The sequence below is a fragment of the Danio rerio genome, chromosome 2 (genome assembly GCF_049306965.1).
Source record: "Danio rerio strain Tuebingen ecotype United States chromosome 2, GRCz12tu, whole genome shotgun sequence".
NCBI classification, from domain to species: Eukaryota; Metazoa; Chordata; class Actinopteri; order Cypriniformes; family Danionidae; genus Danio; species Danio rerio.
Genome location: NC_133177.1, coordinates 35,047,922 through 35,071,019, shown reverse-complemented (window position 1 = coordinate 35,071,019; position 23,098 = coordinate 35,047,922). Strand labels below are relative to the sequence as shown.

The following is a 23,098-nucleotide window of genomic DNA, read 5'->3' as shown; positions in this document are numbered from 1 at the left end:
TGGGATGTAGCTGGAGGTTTATTTGATTTCCAGTGAAGTAGACTCTGCCTAGCTAATAATGAGGTAAAAGCCAAAATATCAAGTTGTTTAGCATTAAACTTGGACCAAATCTTTAGAACACCAAAAATGGCAACATAAGGGGAATAAACAAGAGATTTTTTTTATTCTTTTGATCTGGCTAAAATCATACTCAAAGTAAACTAACTGAATGAAGATGTAGAGAATTACTATCTTAGTCTCAAGAAGTGGAGTATAGACATGTACACATTTTTGACCAAAGTTTGCGACAGAATACAAATACCCCTGCTGAAAAACAAAATATTAAAAAAGATTCTCCTCGTTGGGAGATTACAATGTTGTAAGCATTTGTATGTCAAGAACAGGGCTATGACATCTCTTTGGGAGATCATAACAGGTTTATAAGTGAAGACATGCCGTTGCAAAACCGCCCGAATTTTCACTACCTGCCTATGTCATTTTTTACCAGCGAAAACAAATTCGAAACCGTCCAATCTGCCAACACTGTCTGCTTCTTTCATGGTCAACATTTTGACCACAAAAAAAAAAAGCATCACTATGTAATTAACTACATTTGAAGCTTTTGTAAATGAAAAAAGAACCAAAGCTGTATTCAGTAGATAAACTGTATGCTTATAAACAAAACTGAGAAGGGAAAATCAAGGGAACATAAAAGGACTATTGAAAAGCCACTTTTATAAACACCTTAAGCATAATATTTTCAAATTCAGATTAAGGCAAATAAGCAGATTACTGATGTTCAGGTAAATAACCCTTATGCTGATTTGACAACGCTGAGAATGCTGCATTTTTTATTGAGCTGATCTGCACACAAAATCTCAAGGGCTCGAGGAATAAAATGACCTTGAGAACAGTGAACCAGTTTTGTGTGCTGCTGTACTCAAAGCAGGGCTAATAAATCCTCTTTACTGATCTCATGGGGACATAATAGCCCATCTGACAAGTCACCTCCTTGTGTCCTAAAGACCTCTAGAAGACTTAAAAATGGACCCTTTTTCCCCCTGAAACAGGCAGCGTGAGGGTTTACGAAGCTATCGATCAGAGTCGCCGGTGAATATAAATGACCGCATGACCTCTGTGTTTAACATATTAGTATTCAGTCAGCAAAAGTCTCAGGTGCAACTCAAGGATTTGCAGTCTATAGAAGATCATAGCGTCCTACAGGGTTTTATTAGACGTTATATAGAAATCAAGTTGCGGTTAGCGATCAAAGATTGGCCTCTGAAGCTGATATTGATCTCGAGCCTGATCCTAAAGCTGCTTGGAGCTTCCTGTAATTCAGTGAAAAAGCTTGAAGGAAAATGCCAATCAGAAAGTCATTAACCTAGCATACTTGTGTGGAACCTGCATGCTAAGATCTGCTGGTATTGAATGGGGATATTTGCTGGACCAAAGGACCAGATTCATCGATTTGTTTCAGGTCCAAGCATTTTGATCCTGTTTTTCTTGAAAACTCACCTCCATGCAACATATGTTTACATTTATTCTCTTGTCAGATGCTTTTATTCCAAGTGCTTGCACTGACTTAAAGGTGTTGTTTTTTTGTCTCCAGTTATTGAAAAAGTCTGTAACATGAAGCATTGTGCATAGCATATATATATATATATATATATATATATATATATATATATATATATATATATATATACATATAATATATTTACTTTGTAACACTTTTTAATAACTACATGCTATGCTATGAATCATTTGTTAAGTATTACCAAATAGTAAATTCCTTATTTGTTAAGCATTAACTCTACAGTAATGTAAAGTGAAAGTGTTTGTAAGCAGTTTATAACTGCAGATACAAATGCTCTGTTCTTGATTTATAAGCACATTTATAATGTTCTTAATGATCGTATTTCCATACTTAGTTAATTATTTTTTTATTAATGAAGTATTGCGTTATTTCTCTTATAAATATTTCTCTTACAAACGTAACAAAACGTTCTGTTTAATGGAAAGTCGATTCTTTCAGCACATTTCTAAACATAATAGTTTTAATAACTCCTTTCGAATAACTGATTTATTTTATCTTTGCCATGATGACAATAAATAATATTTTGGAAGTGTACACTGTATAAAAAGGCTCATAACCATTTTTTAAAAACTCAGACGTTAATGTGACTACTTTTTGTCTTTTAGGCAAGTTAGGATTATATTATCAAATTTGTTTCTGTTATACTGTTAGACTCGTATCTTAGACTGATAGTAATATAAATGTTAAATAAAATATTAACATAATAAATTTCAGACCCATTAAAACTAATTATTAAAACCTAAAAAATGAAGTGTAATTATTACACAATACAAAATAATGCTTTTTCCCTCTTTTTTACAATTATAGGAAATTAACCATTCACAATAGAAAATGTTTAGTGATCTACAGACTGTATATGGTCAGTTTGTACTGAGCTTGTCTGTGTCGGCAGTCAGACATCAGTGAGTGAGAGCAGCAGGACAGTGACTGGAGCTGATTCAGCAGAGACACTGTCAGTGTGTGTGTGTGTGTGTGTGTGTCTGTCAGCACATTCTCCACTCCAGACCTGAGCACTCAGAGACACATAAACTCATCTCTCTGCTGCTGTAACTTCAGTCACAAATGCTTTAACAAGAGTGGAGATGCTGCGGTTTGACCACTGCGTGAACTTTACAGCTTAAACAAACATGTTAGCGTAACACAACACTACACAAACAACCTTTGTAAATCATGAGGTCATTACAAGCTCATAATTTGAGCTAATTCTTTCCCGCTAGTCACATTCATCATTCACTCACAAATTATATATGTACACAAACACGGGTGACAGGTGCTTCATTGCTGACCCGACTCAACCTTCGGTCAGACTGATCAAACTCAGAACGAGTGCTGTTGAGTCAGCACACTAACACACATTAAGGGTTTATTTAAAAGCATTCAGGCCCGAGGGGAATGGCGATGAGGGAATGCCTCCGAAAGGTCAAGGTGACGTTCCTGCCATCCTTCTGGTTCAATGTCCCGAGGTGAACCAGGTCATCATTCTGCATGTCTGATGTGGAGAGTGCTTTCTGATGTAATAGTATTGCACTTGACTATGTGCTGGGTCAAAATGACATTGTCTAGACACTAGAGAATAAAAGAAAATAAATAGAGAAATATAACAATGGTGTACAATTCAAAATGTATAATTATATTCATAAATGCAGTAAAACACAGCAGGCTATTGGCAGCTCTACATCATAGGTCTCAAACTGGATTCCAGGAGGGCCGCAGCTCTGTATAGTTCTGCTCCAACCCTAATCAAACATAGCTGATCCAACTAAAGCCTGGTTTGTACTCGTCACGTCCGTTATTTTGCTTTAGTGCGCTTGACTTTGTATGTGAAATCATTGATGTGTTTGCGGAGGTGTGCTTTGGGTGCTCGGGACATGATTTCGGCTGGCGGAGTGTATAATTTTTTTTGAGACTCAAAAAAATGTGCCGCATTTGATTAGAATTGAATAAGAACCATTTTGAAAGATTTTGTATGAAAAAGGTATGACTGAACAGACATCTATGATTCGTGATCATAGAGATAACCAGATAATCAATAATTCTTGGTTAAAAGAATTGTGAAAAACCTGAGGGAGAAGTTTGTTTAAGCCAAAAGATGCCATGGCAAAAGTAAAGCCTGGTACACAATTACAGAAATATGTTTTTCCACTAGTCATAGGCTTTACACTGATGTATATATTACAATTTGAATTTAAAACAATTTGATTGTTACAAAACTATCATTAAGTAACAAATTGTTTCTTTAATAACTGGAATGTTGGACCATTATTGCCTTTTTAGCATAAGGAGAGGAAAGAAACTATAGCCAGACAATAATGTGTGAATTGTGGAGCGGGTTAAATAAAATAAGATTTTAAAAACTGTATTGTTTAGTAAGTGTACTATTTTTTGTTTTTATTCTTGCCGTAATAAAAAATATATTTGTAGAGCAACTCATTTTCTCTTGTCATTAATATTTTAATAAACTTTATTAGGTAAAACTGTCCGAGATATGAACAAAAGCAAGTGATGCATCAAAGTTTGATTAAAAAAAAGCTCGAACGGTTATAAAAATCCTTATAGTCATTAAAATAATAAGTTTAAAAATCTTTATTGATATTAATAATATTACGTAGTTCTGGAAACTTTCAACTTCTCTGTTTATCTGTCTGACTTTACAGTTAGTTTCTTTTGATCACCCCCTGTCATTTTAAAGAGCCATCACAACAGCGAACGTGGCAAGTGTAAAAGCCTCATCCATTTTGTGAGGTGCGCGCGCAGTCAGCAGAGTTGTGTGATGCAGTGCCAGGCGAAAGTATAAATCCAGCTTAATCAAGGTGTTCAAGACTTCTATGGACAATTAAGCAAGTGTGAGTTGGAGGTGGTTGGAACTAAACTATGCAAAGCTGCGGCCCTCCAGGAACTGTTTGAGACCATTGCCCTACATAAAGCATTTGCAAATATTTTAAATATGTTTAGTACTCCTTACTCCACAAATGTACACTTTAAAATTATTCGGGAAAGAAATGGGGATGTAAATAATAAAACAAATTGGTCACTTTTATTAGGTACACCTGCTTGTTAATACAGTACAAACATCTAATTTTTATTTGTTTATTTAACAGGGACAATCCACTTGACACTGTTAATCAAAGACAAACAATGCCGCGTACATAGGGCATATGGCATAAAACTAATTTGCAGCCCTTGTCCCTATAGTTAGGTTTTACACCAAAAAAAAAAAAAAAACTTCTACAAAACAATACAACAATCTGCATACTAGAGAAATGTAAACCTGACCAACCTGAACAAATAATACTTAATATCGTTTTTCGGATGAGACGTTCAACTAAGGTCCCGACTCTCTGAGGTCGTTAAAAATCCCAGGATGTCCTTCAAAAGAGTAGGGGTTTAACCCCAGCATCCTGGCCAAATCTGCCAACTGACCTCTGTGCATCATGGCCTCATAACCATCCCCATATCATAATTGGCTTCATCACTTAGTCTCCTCTTTACCAATTAGCTGGTGTGTGGTGTGCAGTCTGGCGCATTATGGCTGCTGTCACGTCATCCATGCTGTACATTGGTGGTGGATAAGGAGATTCCCCCCTATGTGTAGAGTGCTTTGAGTGTCCAGAAAAGAACTATGTAAAATAAATTATTATTATTATTGTTGTTGTTGTTATTATTATTATTATTAATGTTTACATTACTGTTAAGATTTCAACCATTCCTTCAGCTATACAGAAAAAAACTGGGAGTTCTGATTGTAACTTTAAATCAATAGGCATGGCATTCCATAGATGTCAACCTTTTACTGAAAATTCACACTTACTGCCCTCTAAACTTGGCCCCATCACTGCTGAATTTATGCATCAACTCATAGACTACCTTAGCGGCAAGACCATCACAGCCAATCACGTGACAGAAAATGCATTTAGGTCAAGATGATCCGCTCATATTAATTTAAATGGACAGTTCACCCAAAATATGAAAAATTACTCACTATTTTTTCGCCCTCTAGTGGTTATAAAACTTTGTTTCATTAGTCTGTTGAACACCAGGAGATATTTCGAAGAAAGCTGTAACTAATGACTTCCATAGTGCAATGGAAGTCGATGTTTACAGGTTTTTAGCTTTAAAATATCTTCTTTTGTGTTCAACAGAAAAAAGAATCTCCAACAGTTTTCGATCAAGTGAAAAGAGATTAAGCGATGACAGAAATGTCATTTTTAGGTGAACTATCCCTTTAAATGAATTTGCATGTGGCATGGATTGCTTGTGTGAGACAGTCTGGACTAAATATTTCAGAAAGTGCTGGGATTTTCATGCATAACCATCTCTAGGGTTTACAGAAACGGAATAGTGAAATCTAAGAAAATGAAAACATCCAGTAAGCAGTGATTTTGTATGCAGAAACACCTTTTAGATGTCAGAAACCAGAGGAAAATTACCAAATCAGTTCAAGCTAACAGAAAGACAACAGTAACTAAAATAACTACTTGCTACAATCAAAATGTGCAGAAGAGAAACTGCCTGTCTACACCCCCATAAATGTGCTCTGTATTCTCTATTATCAAAACCCTCAGAGAGAACAAGTTGTTCACCTCTATATTTCACCACCTATTTTTGTTATTTGTGACCCATTAAAAGGTATCATCCACAGTGTCCATGCAGGAAGGATGATTTTAGAATACTTTAGGAACAGAAGGAGCCGAACAGAAGCTATTTAATGCTACATAGTGCTTTAAGCTACTTAATGCTTAAGTGTCAATCCATCTTTCTAATTAGACTTCATTCAATCCATCAGATTCACATCAGGACCCTCATTAGTCCACTTCTCTGAGCCAAGAGCACAGCTGGACGTGACGGTGGACACTAGTGTGTTGTTACATCACAGCCTGACTCCGAAACGTGGTTTAAAGAAGTAAAACAAATATATAAATTATTAGTGAATGACCATGAAGTCCCAGTTCAAATGGTACATTGGAGTTTGAGCTATTAAAAAGGCAACAGTACATGTAACTCTAAAAGAATGCATTACTGATCCAGAAGAGCATATTTGAACATAACACCACTGAAACTTGAATCAGATGAGCTACAAAAACAGATAAAACTTCACTCTGTCAGCTAAGAACTGAAGTTGCATATGATTATGACACCAAAGCTCATCAAAATTGCCTGATTTAAGAAGTCTTGATTTCTACAACGATTTTTGGATAGTAGTGTCACAATTTGACATCAACAACATGAAAGCATGATCCTCCTTGATGCTGGTGGTGTATTAGTTTGAGAGATTATGTTATTGAACTGCTCTGAGCCACTGAGTACCAGCTAAACATCATATACCCTGCAAGTGTGTCAATACTATTGCTGACCATGTCCATCCATTTATGACCAATGTGTTAATCTTGTTATGACTACTGTACTTCCAGCAGGAAAATATACCATGTGATGTAGCACAATTACTCTGAAACTGGTTTCTACAACATGAGAGTTGGTCTGCTACACTCAAATGTCCTTCAGTCACAAGATCTCAGTCCAATAAAGCATCTTTGGGATTCAACTGGAGATACACATCATGGATGTGTAGGCAAACAAAAATCTACACAAATTGCACAATGTCAGTATGGACCAAAATTCCTGAGAAATCTTTTCATCGCCTTGTTAAACCAATGTCATTAAAATTTGAGGCATTTACTCTATGGAACTAGGTTGTACCAGGTAAATCAATAGTATCTGGATGCAGCCCGAGATTGCAAGCTGGGATTGCATTGCTCAGAGATGCAATGTCAGGCACAACGCACTCAGTGGAGCTAGTGAGGGGTGAGGGTTAGGTGAGCACATTAAAAAGCATTGGATGCAGCTCAGATTGCACCTGCACCGAGTCTGCAGCCAGACCCCTCTCGATAAAGTGGCTATTCATTTATTCATTCATTTTCTTTTCTTTTCGGCTTAGTCCCTTTATTAATCTGGGGTCACCACAGCAGAATGAACCGATAACTCATCCAGCAAGTTTTACCCAGCGGATACCCTTCCAGCTGCAAACCATTTCATTCGCACTCATACACTACGGACAATTTAGCTTACCCAATCCCAAACGCAGGGAGAACATGCAAACTCCACACAGAAACACCAACTGACCCAGCCGAGGCTCAAACCAGTGACCTTATTGCTGTGAGGCGACAGCACTACCTACTAGGTATCCATCAGATTCACATCAGGACACTACCACTGCGTTGCCCAAAGTGGCCATTGAATGCAAGTCAAATTCTAGAAAATACTCCAACAATTAATGAAACCCGATTTTAGTTAGTTCTCCGCTTGAATAAGATTGGAACCTTAACCTTTAACTGTATTATGATTTGGTTCTTTTTAAAATGAAGCATAATAAAAACAACTAAACAATAATTCATCATCGCATACATTCGTTCGAGAAGTTTCAGGGTAATAAGCAGGACATTTTAGAGTCAGCCGGTCATTGAAACAACAAAAAACCCTTCAGGCTCAACCTGATCACCCTGTCAGGGTCTATTTAGTGAGCTGACTGTACATTACCCCTCACATATTTCATTAAAACACAAGTAGTCTTAAAGGGGGTTGCATTTTCATTGCATCTCTGTGAAGGCGCCGACTCTCCCCAACAACAATAACAGACAGTAGTTCATCATCTCAGGGCCTCCAGAAATAACGAAAGGAAGAACGTGGACATGAAAAGCGAGCCAAGCTGCATATGAGAACATACAGAGGTCAGGACTGTAATCATCTGACCCGATCAATAATTAACCAAGGTCACCTTTAATGATGGGAAGGCAATGTGGCATATATTATTCATACAAACCCGTCTCTATAGAGAGATGAAAGTGCCGGAGAGGCTGTTGAAGCTGAAGAATAGGCTAAAGGAGAACAAATAAATGAATTTCTCAAGACTGCGTTGGTCACAAAACAGGAATGCTGCGTACATATGAAAGCCTCAACAGGGTATGTGTTTTGTGATGCAGCAAATTCCTCTGCAGTTTCTATTGGATGAATCATGTCTGGGCTGGAATCTGTAAAATAGCGGCAGTTCACTCAAATGCCACAAGAGGTTCAGAGAGACATTCATCATGAAGAAAACGAAGTGAGCCAATCTCCACGGGAAGGCGCATGGTGAGAGATGTGTAAATGCCGGCAGTGGAGCGTGGCGAGTCCATTCACTGCTGCAAGGCAAAAGAGAGAAAGTTTTTGAGTCCAACTGGAGCCTTTTTTTTTTTTTTTTTTCATATCCCACGTGGCAAAAGGGGATTTCCTTGCTCTCACTCAATCTGACGCACATTCACTATGCTAAATACACCAGAACAGATAAATGATGCAATGTCAAGCAATCCTGAGGGATCAAGGCTGCCAGAAAAAAAGGGACGGAGTCATGACTGTGGCGGCACCAGCTTAACCCTGTGATGAACCCTCATTCAGCAAAATCTTGGCTATGGATTGCAAATATTTAGTAATGTATTGCCTCAGAGGAACATGATAAATGGGGTTTGTGCAAACAAATGTTGGCTTGTGCATTGCAGGTTCGTGAATTGTAATGCGAATCACATTTCTTACACACATCTTGTACTAATTGTACCCATTAGCTGTTTATGCAAAGCTGAACTTTCAGAAGTCATTACTCCTTGTTTGAATGTCATGTGATCCTCTTTGCCAAATAGAAAGTTTTATTTTCTTTACAGTAACATTTAATGAATTAAATGTGCCCTTAGGTGAATAAAGTTACTAAGTTTATTAAAAACATCTTACTATTTTGTATTTTTGTTAAAATGAAAAAAAATGTGTTTTTAATATTTAAATTATGTGTTTTTGTCGAAACAAAGTACATTAAATATGAAAAAATGAAACAATTGTAACATTTAGCAGTATTACTTATGCAAATATCCAAACTCTCTAAAATGTCTATAAATGTGTATTGGAACGCATCACTTCACTGATGTTGAAAGGTACAATTTAGACTGCTGAAATTTAAACAAACCTATGGATTTAAAGCTACAAATATTTACAAATCTTTTGTCAATAAAATTTGTAGCAGTTGTAAAGATGCACTTATTATTTTACCAACAAATGATGTACATTTATCCTAACCCTACCTAAAACACTTTATTTACTAAAATGAAAACATAATTACACTCCTACTTATTAACCCAACTTAATTCATTTACAAAATAATAATAAAAGAAAAAAAAAAAAATATATATATATATATATATATATATATATATATATATATATATATATATATATATATATATATATATATATACATATAAACATATATAAACATACATACATACATACATACATACATATAATAGTGCAATTGCAATAATTTAAAGGTGCCCATAATAAAATCTGGGTATACCAAGGCATGGTAAAACAATAAAAGATGAGTAAATGGAAATGAACATACTGTGAGCCTCAGACACCACTGTTTCCTCGTGCTCATGTAAATTCCATGAGTGTAAAACCCCAGTGGACAACTGGCTAATCAGAAGACAAAACAAACAGTGACGAGACTCATGGGCCATGCCCTCCACATTAGCATGTATGCCTACGTTAGGTCACTCATCTGGACCAGACGAGAAGCCGTGCCATCAAGAGTCACCTTTAAATGTTAGGATGCGGTTTTGTGATAAAGCAGGTACTGTAGGTGAAAATGAGCATCAATGTAAAACAGAGTTAAATAAACTGCTGAATAAAGGCTTTTGTCTGTTCCTCACAAACACACAGATTCTAAAGATATGGATTACAACACATGCATGAATTTGATTGCTTTTGTGTTTTTATTTGGCAGTTTTGGTGTCACAGTTTGACTTAACAAGCCTATTGTGTGTTCCATGGTGAACTAAAGTATAATTAAATGAATAATGGTTAATCAAATTACATTACACTACATAATCAAGATTTTTTTATTAGTTTATGGACATGGTCATACAAAAACAATTCATTTTAGATAGTCAGTATCACAATATTGTGCTGTTTGTGTCAATGTATTAAGACTTTTTTAATAAGTACAGTAAATATATATATTTGGTAGAACCATATTTGATGTGAATACAAATACTCATGAGATTACTAGACACTGACATTGTGAGATATAATTATATGCTGTGTGCTTTACCTCTTTTGTCTCAGAACAAATTATGCATTGCAATGCATCTGCGTACAGGAGTTTTGGGGTAAAATTTCATTCAAAAGTCAAAGAGTCAGAATATATCATACAGAAAGACAGACAAATAATACACACTTGTATAAACTGCCCGACTACCCTCAGATAAACATACTTGGTGTGATGTTCTTCATAATCCAAACCCTTAAAGGGAACAAGTTGTAGACCTCTATATTTTACCCTTTGTTAATGATATTACATTTTTTGTCCATAGAGTCCTAACAGACTAGTAGGCAGATTTCTGAACACTTCAGGTACAGAATGAGCTGGCTGTCACACTTGAGTGACAATCCATCTTTCTAATTACACTTCATTCAATCCATCAGATTCACCTTAGGACCCTCATTAGTCCACTTCTCTGAGCCACCAGCACAGCTGGACATGCAGGTGACAGCAGTGCTGTTACATCACAGACTGCCTCTAAAACATGTTGCCACGTGGCCTACAAAAATAAAGCAAGAAAAATGAACTAATCAAAAAGATTAGAACAAATGTTAAGGAAAAAACACTATTCAATTATAAAATCACATTTTTAAACCAGAAACTTACACATTCCACCTGCTCTTACAGTGACAAACATGAGTCCGATCCGCAGTTTCAAATGACTGTCACTGCTCTTTGAAGTTGTGACCAAATATTTGCTGACATTGAGGGAGCGCGTGTCCTTTTTGGAGTGTTTGCTTGCTAGTTTCCACTGAACTGGCCTTCTTTAGAGCACTGGTACACGTGTGCCTGGCCTGCTGCCCTTAGATAAAGAACAGAGAGTGTTAGTAAGCGGGGAGTGAAATCAAAGGAAAAAGAGATAAGAAAAAAAAAAACAGAAGATGTGATGGTCAAACGAGTGCTGAACAGTACAGAATTAATCAATGTTCACATGGCAGCTTGTCCTTTTAGCATAACGTGCAAACCACAAAAACAAATATACAAGACAACTGCATCCGGGAGCCCCGTTAAAGAATGTTTAACTGGCAAAACTGCATTTCATGCTGAAATATGAGTTGTGGGAAAGTTGGCATTACAGGAGCGAGTGCTGAAAACCATACCTCTGTGACAGGACCACCCAGTAACCACGAAGTACAACACGTCCCATGATAGAGATGAGAGACCACTTTACTGAGGAATTCAGTCCAATTTGAGTCCACCAACAGAGGGTACGGTTATCTGATACACAACCTCTTCACTGCAAAAGAGGAAGCACATGACACAAGAGGGGGCAAATATTTAAGAGAACTATTTGTGAAATTTAGATAATGCCCTTCCTGGAAAGACCGACTTTTAAGGGTTTATCCACAGATTATGTTCTGCCTTTATTTCATCATTCATAATGCATGCTAGTTTATTTACAATTCATTAAGCCCTTTATCTGGCTTGAAGCTTCAGATTCATGGTTTCTGTTTCAGAGGCGGTCACATGGTCACGGTGGCAGTCGGAGAAAGAGGATTAGGAGAGAATCCACTGACGAAACAGTCTAGCCAGATTGGCCGTACCCTCTGTTGACCCCCCCACCCCTTAACTGTGTAGCATCCCGCTCTCCCATTAATCTAAACACAGGGTCCTCAATCCCCAATTCCATTAACCTGAGCTTTACTGAGGATCCATGTGAAATTCCTCAGCCCAAGAGCTAGTGCTGCACTTAAAGCATCTCATTATACATCTAGTCACCTAATCATTACAGCATAAGGGTGTCATCATGCTTACATTGTCATTGATTTTTAGATGAACTCACCGATTAATATGCATATTTATATTATAATACACTGGGGTCACTGTGGGGTTAAACGGCCCATACTGTGCTTAAACTAACCCTTTTTCATTACAAAAAATAAATCTGTTGGATAAAGAAACAAAGCCAGGACTTCATATAAATATGGAGTATTTATTGTATTAATAACGTATAGTACATTAGTGCATTGAGCTTTAACTGGACTTTTAATATTTGGATATTTTTAAATTGTATTGTTTTTAAAATTGTTTTATTTTTAGAAATTAAAAAATGTCAATGTCTTTTTACACCTCCCTTTCTACATGTGTTCAATAATTTCTTTTTCCTGTGTCTTTTCATTTTATTACAAATAATTTAACTTGTAAACTATATATATTTCATTGGTTGTTAACATCTGGTGAAAATTTTATGTATTTTGTACTGTCGTTGTATTTGCACGATCTGTAGTTTGTACTGTCTGGAGCCAGCACCTAAGCTTTTCACTCATCATAGCACACAAGCTGCTGATGATGTGACATTAAAAAGTGATTTGATTTTGATTTGATTTGAAATTTTCAAGCCAACAGGCACCTTTAGAAATATACCACTGTATGTATATATATATATATATATATATATATATATATATATATATATATATATATATATATATATATATATATATATATATATATATTTTTTTTTTTTTTTTTATGTATACATAATACATATTAATACACACACACACACACACACACGCACGCACACAGTATAATATGTAATACTTAATAGAAAGTGTAAAATGCTATATGGGAAAAATAAGGTTACTTTATTTTATTTTTAAATGTTATTTTTCATTTTATTATTTTTTATTATATTTTTATTTTAAAATGCAATATGGGAGGAATAAGGTTTAATTTCATTTCATTTTATATTATATTTTATTTAATATTTTTTAGTTGTATATTTTATTTTTTATTTATTTTAATTGAAAGGTTTAACATTTCTTTTTTATTTTATTTATTTCTATTTTTGTTTTTTAATTTTTTTGTTTTATAGTTTATATTTTATTTATTTATTTATTTATTTATTTATTTATTTATTTATTTTTTATAGGGGGGGTTCAACAATTTGTGCTAGCCAGATACTTATTTGTTTTTTTGCGAAAAGTTATTATGTAAAAATACTTGGCAAACCCCTTTAAAGAGACTTTTACCACCATTAAATTCAACTACCAATTGACATCTCTGCATCTTTTGAGAGCAGTAGGTGGCACATACAGGTGCTCGTGACCTATTTATAATATCTGCTGACATCACTGTTCATGTGAGTTTGTGTTCATTTTCAGGTAGGAGCCTCGTGTTCCTGCTTCATGCTGCCTCACAGAGGCTCAGTCCAGTCCTCTGAAGGTCAGGCTGCCCGTTGGTGTGCTCTTATCACACAGGACAACCCCTTCACCATATTCCTCAGTACCCGTGAATTTGACAAAACCAGTAAACACGTGTGTGTGTGTGTGTGTGTGTGTGTGTGTGTGTGTGTGTGTGTGTGTGTGTGTGTGTGTGTGTATGTGTGTGTGTGTGTGTGGGACCTCAAAGTACAACGTGACCTGTAAACAGGATTGCGTATTAAAAAAAATCCTAATACTGCATCGTGTGATTTAGCAATGATGGATGACAAGATGCACTTTATGTGATTACATTCAAAAATCAGAACAAAACATCTGACAGTTCTTCAGTGCAAATATGCATTCAAATTAGAGTATGGCAACTACAAATATAACTACATTAGCATTCACAACAACAACAGATAATAACATTGTGTTTATTATAAGCACAATAAAGTTGTCAATTGCTGCTTTAAAGGGCTGTCTTAAAAAAAAAGTAAATAAAAAAATCTTGCACATACCTTAGGAATGTTACTACAGAACATTTTGGCGGTTTTAAAACCTTGGCTTTACAAACCTTGGAATATTTGAAAACTGTTATCGTACCATGCCTACTGTACAGTATATGATAAAGAAGAAATGCTTGATAAGATGGAAAAGGCACATTAAGATGGATATGGAAACATTAAGGGATGTGTAAAGCTGATTTTATTTATTCATTTAGCTGACGAAAGAAATTCAATTTAGATGATGGAGTGCGCTGGCCTGAGGCCAACACAGGGAATTATCACAACCATTACAATAGGCTTTATTGAGATGCTGCTTGTTTAACATTACACAAGCACCCATCACAACTAATGGAGGAATTTAACAGATGTGAAAACAAACTACTCGTATTAGTCTCATTGATGAATGCTATAAATGACCTTGTCATAAAACTAAGGATCCTCAGCCAGTCTAAACAGCATTATTGTTCAAATTCCACAAATACTGTCCTAACCTGCAATACAGTATGTACTATTGCATAAAAAAAGAGGAGCAGAAGTGGAAAGAGAAAGGAGGGAATAAACTTGCAGTGCAGGGTGTGCTCTGTATTTAAGGTTTTTCCTAGAAAGATTTTTCCTAGAACTCCACTTTGTCATTTGACAGAATGTACAGAAAGTCCAATCGACCGCAGTGTCTGGTTGGCAAAGTCTCTATTAAAAAAAAAAAAAAAAGAGTGGAGATTGCAGTAACTGATCCAGATCATCTGTTTATTTTCATTTCGGCCTTGAGACATTACTCCATGTTTATTTGCTAATCGCAGCGCTGACCTGAAATACCCCGCCCCACAGAATACTTTGTAATGTATTACGGCACAGCTGTAGTGCAGATACTGTTGCTCAAGTTTCAACGTAAGAGCAAGAGATTTCCCTACAGTAGACTTCCAATTCTCAGGGAGCACAAGCTCAAAGCAGTCCAATTACGTCAGAGAGGGGGATTCACATGGATTCAGCAGCTTAGAAGTGTAGTTATGGATCACTACATCTCAGACACCACAGTCATTCATCCTTATTATTAAATTAAGTTCTTCAGCCTCAGCCAAATCACCTAAGATTTTGGGTTGGAAAATATATCAGGCTGCATGAAATCCCTTAAATGTTAAATGGTGTGCAATAGATAGTCTTACATCATTAAAATGCACATAACTCACAACCACACACGCAGTTATCGCTTTCATAAGCGATTTTTGGATGTTCCCATAACAATCCACAATGGGGGAGAAAGCCATGACAGGAACGAGTTAGTAAAGGATGTGTGATGCAAAAAAAATTTCTCTTTCAACTCCCGCTTTCCCAAGTCTGTATGTGCTGACATGCAATTTATAATGTAACTATTTTGTGGCTTGTGTCTTTTTTTTTTCCAAACATTCTTTCAGGCAAGGTCGTTGCGACTGTCAAGGAAAGTACTGGGCCTTCTCAGCATTCCAGCTAAACTGGAATTTTATTTATCAGTGATTGCATAACCTTCTGCACCTCACAAGTGGAGAGATGCAGCAGTAACCACAACATTCAGAGAGCCGTGTCCGTTGCGCGCACGAGAGAGATTTCCCACAGGAGGAAAACAACAACAGAGGTCTGACCACATACAAACCCCAACACCCAAACACATGTTCCTATCACAATATTGACTTCCTCTCTCTTTCCACTGGACACTGTGAGAGAGAAGGTGATTTCAACAGAAGAAGTGCTGCATGTTTAGTCTTCTAAAGCAGACATGTTTCATATAAAGTAAAGAGGTAAGCTTAGGGCTGGGCGATTTGGTCTAAAATAAAAATCTCGATTAATTGAACATTTTAACTCGATTACGATTAAAGAAGGATTATTTTATTTATGTATTTTTTTGCCCTCATAGTTCACTGACAGGTTTTGTACAGTAAATACGCTCACAAATTACAAGTCAGAGATGTTTAAATGAAGGGTGCATTACTTGATTTTAAGATAAAGAAAACACACTCTTTACTATCCATACTTGCTTCAATGTTGAACAACTAAAATTAAAACACACACTGCCTAAAACCAACAGTCTCTCTTTCTTAATTGTTTTAATAAATAACTTGCACTTTTGGAAACAATATTAATTATTAATACGGTGTTTTTCACATTAATAAAAAACAAGCAGTATCTCTTCTAAATAAAATAATTCTTGTATATCCTGTAAATAATATTTTAACAGCGCATTTCTTGAATCTTCAGTAAACAAATATTTTAATGTAAATAAAAATTTTATTGTAATGAAAAATATGACATCTCAATGATTTTCTGGCAAAGCTTCCAATCATAATTAATGTAGTGCAAAAGTGCATTGTGTAGTTTTTTTTTTTTTTTTAGAGGTGCACGTGTATGCGACTGCACGAAGGCATTGCCGGACCACAACAGTGCGTTCAACGCAGAAGTATAAATTAGAGTGGGGAAAACGCAGTAGGGAAAGTAACTGAAAATAATTAGATCGATTATAGGTTCTGAATGTTGATTTCAATTATTTTTTTTAATTAATCAGCCAGCCCATATGAGCTCCATATAAGAAAAATTCAACAAAAAATTTAAAGTTTGACTAAGTTATATTTCCAACACAAGTTAAAGGTGATTTTGAATTACTTCAATAAAAATGAAAGAAATGAAACAAACTATTAAAAAAAAAAACATGACTGATCAAAAATCTAATAAAAAACACTTCAAATCTACTCCATAAACAAATAAATGATACATTTTGTCCTACTAATTCAGAATCATTTTAGCAGGGGTTTTATAACTTTACACCACTGGCATTATTCCTGGATGAAGCCAATACAGATGATCAGTTTTTTGCAATGACATGCCAACAATTCAAGTTTTATATTAGTCTCAAGCAAGAGCTCTCATTTAGGCCCAATCCCAATTCTACCCCCTTACCCCTACCCCTCGATTTGCACGGTTCACATTCATGTGGTAAGGGTGTCCCAATTATCTTAGTCTTGAAGGCATAAGGCTAAAGAGATGGACTAGATATCCCTTGAAACAGAGATTTTTCAGGACCACACTCAAAACCAAAGGGTACAGAAATTCCCCAGAATACACCATCTACAACGGCAGCATGGCTGCACACTTAAAGAGTTGCACAAATTAGTATTTTTTTCATATTATTAAAATTTTTTACAACAAACAAGCATATGTTTTAATGCATTCATAATGGCGTTTGTGTTTTACCGTCATGCTTTAATAAATAAATACCACTAAATTTTGCTATCTATAATTCCTAATAATAACTCCTGTACAGTAGTCCCACAACATCCTGACATTTGATGACACCCGAATACCCTGTCAGAAAAGTCTAGTGGCTGATAATGACATTTTTACAGTGTCTGCTATAATGTTAATGTTGTTTTGGTGTTTACATGTTTAGATGAATATGGCCAGGGTGTAAATGCACAGTACAGTTACGAGTTTGTTACCACATTATATCGTTATGACAACATGATAGATGCCTTCAGTGATTTCCTGAAGATCGTCAATCTCATATGAAGCAAGAGATCGAGATGACATGATGACGTGATGCAGTGCTGTCTCGTTTTTTAGGGGTAAATTTTGAAGCCCTCCCCCTTCACACACTGTTTCAAGGGCCAAGGAGAAAGGGTGCAAAAGTAGAATTGGGCCATTTGAAGTCTTTTCTTCAGAGTATGAGATGATCATTTCATAAGTTTTTTTTTATCCTTTTTGGAGCATAAATGTCCATTCACTTCAAGAATGATAATGATATTACTCAAGGTGATGTTCTGTTTAATGCAAGCGTGTGCTGAAGTCATGATATCTGCCACTTTAAATACTCTAGTGTGTGAATTCTGATTTGCTGTCAGTATTTCTATGGTTCATCAGTTGGAAATTCATTCTGAAAGTCATTAACAATATTCCTCTGTCATTATTGTTATTAGAGGTGGTGTGGACTATTCTTCATGCCAATATTCACAGATATAGTATTATTATGTAGTAATTCTTAATATCCTTGGCATAACCAGGCCATAAAAGACATTCCTGCTTGCATTAGAAAAAAAACTGAGTGGAACAACTAAACTTTTTGTGAACAACAGCATAAAAAGGATTTGTCCATTTTTCCGTTAATCTTGCATTTAAAGGTTTCTCTCTGAGATGCAAAGTTCCCTAAACCAAAGACTGACTCTGAAAGTTTCCATTCAATGTCCAATTTGTTCCAGCCCTGATTTACAATACTGTACCCTGGTTCCCATGCGCCCTGCACTGCTGATGCTGTGTTTAATCTTGAGAAGGAATGTGACCTTGTCTTTTGTCCTTGGCTTGCGCAGAGTATGGGTCCCACTAAGCTCAATTTGGCCTTCCCTGTCATCTATGGAGCAGATGCACACCAACAAAACTGGCAGGAAGTCAGGCAGGCAGAATGACTGATAATGACCCTGAAAGGTCAAATAACACTCATTATGTGACAATGGAAGTGGGAAACATGTAAGATCCCAATGCCGAAAATAATCACACCAGGTACACAATGGGATGTTCAAGGACCTGAATTAATAAACTGATCATTACTACCTTTATAATACTGATATGTGTGGCCGTAGACTACAAAACCTTTATCTTTTGTTGCATGGGTATATTTTTGGCAATAGCTAAAAATTCATTGATGATACATCTTTATTTTATGCCAAAAACAATTAGGATTTGAGCATTAGGTTAAGATCATGTTTCATAAAGATATTTAGTAAACTTCCTACTGTAAGCATATCAAAACTCGATTTCTGCTTGGTAATGTGCATTGAAAAGAGCTTAATTTGAACCTTAAAATGTGATTTTTTAAAGCATTTAGACTCTTTTGAACACTCAAAATAGCTCCATTTCAGAAAACAAATGTCAATTGGTAAACTTATTTAATCAACTTTCAGTTTTTAAAAGCTGACACTTACAACCAGGGTCACATTATTATAGACACCTCAGTTAAGTAAAACAAAGTGTAAAGATGTGTCTTGTTCGACAAAGAAGACCAACTATATTCAAATCCTTCCAAAAAAAAAAAAACACACCATCACCCATCAAGCCTCAACAAAGCAGTGACTTTCAGTTATTTCTTAACATGGGCCCGTTATTTCCCAACAGATTCCTGCATGAGCTGAGTGATAACACAAATGTTTGCTGGTATTTGGGTTTGTCTGTGCGGGAGGAGCACTGAGATTGGCTTCTCAGGAAGGAGCGAGCCATGGCTGTTACCCAGCGGCTCAGTCCAACTGAGATTACTACAAGCCTGTCAGCTCTATCAGAAAGAGAAGCGTTTCTGTTGGACAGATAACTCCAACACGGATCCATACAAAACTCTTGTGTCTCACCTATCTCTGCCTCTCCTTACTCTTCATATCTGGGTGGGGAGCATTTCCTGTTTTTAATCTTTCAACGGAGCTCAAGCCATCCACCACTCAGTTGTGTCTGTTAAAAAAGATGGACAAAACATTTGAGAGATGAGTCAGAAGGTGGTTAGTAAAGTCTGCTACTATAGGGTACTTTTTCATCCGTATTTACCCTAACCCTTGTATGGTTTAATCTATTTTTATTGATCTTTTAATATTTATTTTACAAAAGAAACATATTTTGACCTTCAGGATAAAAATGTCCCCACTGAAACCTATTAAAACGTCACTATTTCAAATTAGTATCTGAATTAGAAATTCACAATTAATAATTCAAGCAACAAAAAAGCACACTTTTTTTGTTATCAGGCTTCCAATTTGTTTTTTAAAATTCTATTTATTTTACCTTTTTTTTTAATGTACTGTAACATTTGCAGCAGGCCAAGAAAACCGACCAGCACTTAAAATGTAATTATCATTAGTATTGTACTGTATTATACTTATCAATGTTGTTGTTTTTTAATCACAGAAATATCCTTTAATTATAAAAGAAATGCTTAAACGAATGTTTGCTTTTGCTTTTTATCAGGACTAATGCTAGTAATCTATGTGAAATTGTAAAAAACAATTATGGTAGCATTTTTCTCCTCAGTGGACCTACACTACCGTTCAAAAGTTTGGGGTCAGTATAATTTTTAAATGTTTTAAAATAAGTTTTCCTTCTCACCAAGGCTGCATTTATTTAATCGAAAATACAGTACAAGTTGTAAAATTGTGAAATGTTATTGCTCTATAAAATAACTGCTCTAAATTATTTTATAATTTAATCATTTATTGCAGTGATTTTAAAGATGAATTTTAGTCAGTCTTCAGAGTCACATGATCCTTCAGAAATCACTATTATAATAATTATTAATATTACAATAATAATAATAATAATTGTTATTATTTTTATTATTATTTTTATTATTAATGGTTTATAGTTATACAAGCAATAATGACTGGAGTAATGATTTTGTAATGATTTTTTAAAAAGTCAGTCGTTAAATGAGAAAAAAAAAAAGTTTTAAAATGATGACACAGCATACCCTTTAAACTTATTTCTTTTACATTAGTCCTATATTTATTACTAAAATTAAAACCAATTAGGAAAAAATTATGAGGAAAAATAATTAATAAACTACATTAAAATACAAAATGTATTTATTTCACATGATCATGAACATATTTTTTGCCCCTCAAGCCATGTGAATAGTATTTTAGAAAGATGTATGAATTTAAAACTAATGTAAAAAGGAAACAAAAAAGAAAAAAGCACATATTCTTGTACACTTTTATGCTTCTCGTCAGGCTGCTTTTGAAAAAGAATGCATCCTGTGTGAACACACCTTCAAAAATTGTAAGGAACTAATCAACATGTACTACCTTAAATCAAAGCCTTGGGACTAATTAGTTGGGTTTCTTTAAAACCACCCATTAACAGGTAAATTCTAAAATTATTGTATTAGTGTTAGTTTTCTAATAAGCCCTACATTAGCACTCAATAAGGAACCCCCTAGGTTTTTATGAGGTCACAAAGGGGTTAATCACTTTTTAAAAATGTGTTAGTAATTCTCAGAATTGTTCATGCGCTTTAAACGTGTGAAGAAGCGCACAGGAAACAGTTTTTTTTTTTGTGAAGAACTGGGGCCCAGCGATTTCCCCTGATCTCTCCTACATCATACTTTCACTCTTCATTTCTCATCTCTCCTTTGAGGCATCTGAGGTTTCTTGTAATTTGTAAGATGACAAATAAACATTCTCTGTGACGAGAGAGCAAGATGACAACAATAGTCTATGACAGGTAATTTACCTCAGACTCAGGAAACAACAAGCTCCATTTTGAAGATCGAGTCTCATTGTGGGACAACTCACATCTTCAATGTTTTTCTTTCTCCTACAAAGAAGAGAAACAAACAGTGAATGTTGTCAAGAAGATTTTACTGAGTTGAGTTCTGGTCATGCAACTTAAGAAAAAAATAAATCAGCTGTTATTAAATTTTTTTTATAAAGAACTTTAAGTTAGAAAAAGCTTTGAACTCATTGATCTTACACTGTCAGGGGATGTTGCACAGTGATCTCACACAGGAAATACAACCTGCCAACTACTAGCGTACCACAAACTAGTTTTATTTCACTTCTTTGTCACCATTTATTTAATTAAATGCCTCCTGATTATAAGGCACTACTGTCAAGAAACCAACTACAGGTTCGTCAAAAGCCAAGCCATATTAGTATTTGAAAAAAAAAAAAAAAAAAACAAAGCCACAGGAGGAATTCACCTGTTAGATTTGATGACCTAAACCACAGGTCAAGTTAAAGGTTAAAACACCCTTGATAACACATAATAATCAGCCTTTCATCAAAGATAATGTCAGTCATAGAAGAAGTACATAGTAAACAAAAAAAATTTCACTACCGTTTATTCTTTTATTAAAGGTTAAATAGATAAGGAGTTTTAGTAAATATTAACATGGATGCTATCTTTCCCTTTCAAATACAGATAAAAAGAACTGAATAACTGAAAAAAATAAAGATATGCAATCAGATTACAAACAATTCCTAGGTGGGTAACATAAAAAGAGACGATTCTGGAAAACTATTAGCAAAAAAAGTGATAATGAAACTGAAATCACTGAGCCTTTATAATCAACAACCATAGTGTATGGTACATTGTGTGCTCATAGACTTAACAAATCACAAAATGAGAGATTACCACCAAGGTGTGACTATCAAAATATGCTAATTGTTTCTAAACAACTAACTGTTTGTAAACAACAATTCAATTGTAGACAGTTAAAAATTAAAATCATCTTGCACACAATGAAAGAGTTTGTGACTGAGCCTTATAAGACTGAAACCAAACTCAGAAGAGTTTGTTTTTTTTATAGAGGTGATGATTTATCCTTGATGATTTATAACATGCAAGTCAACTGATACGGACAGTCAGAAAAACAACCACAGGAGAGACTAAATAAATACTCATGATGATCCAATAACGGTTTACACAAAAAGGTGCAAATTATATGAATGTGCAAAACTGGAATATTGCATAAAACCTCTGCGAAAAAAGCAGTTTCCATCAAATGTATAAGAACAAAATTGTCACCTCCTGACAGCCACACAAAAATTTTGTGGTAGGAGAAACCAGTGTGGGTCTTTTTTTCCTTATAAATTACTAAACTTTTCTTAGTTCATATATTACTTGCACCTCAAATCATGCAGATAAACAGTTATTAACAATTTCAATGTGACAAGCAATGTCGTAACAAATTTATTCAGTAAATTTATTTAATGGAATGTGTTTCCCCCATACTTTATGCAGATTTTGTCTTATC

General features: G+C 35.1%; 1 long non-coding RNA gene across 5 annotated transcripts in view; it reads right to left on the bottom strand.

Annotated features, from left to right (window-relative positions):
• Positions 1–2,376: 2,376 nt before the first annotated feature.
• si:ch211-139k8.2 overlaps positions 2,377–23,098 on the bottom strand; it is a 78,468-nt gene continuing 57,746 nt past the window's right edge. Inside the window, exons 3-9 of one of the 5 annotated variants that reach the window (XR_012392751.1) lie at positions 21,574–21,657; positions 19,704–19,800; positions 11,798–11,934; positions 11,304–11,499; positions 11,087–11,223; positions 4,803–8,751; positions 2,377–4,758 (exon numbers count right to left, since the gene is read on the bottom strand). This is a non-coding gene — a long non-coding RNA (si:ch211-139k8.2). Of the gene's footprint in view, positions 4,759–4,802; positions 8,752–10,483; positions 11,224–11,303; positions 11,500–11,797; positions 11,935–19,703; positions 19,801–21,573; positions 21,658–23,098 lie in introns of those variants that run through there. The other 4 variants (XR_012392750.1, XR_660167.5, XR_223198.6 and 1 more) reach the window with 4 other exon arrangements.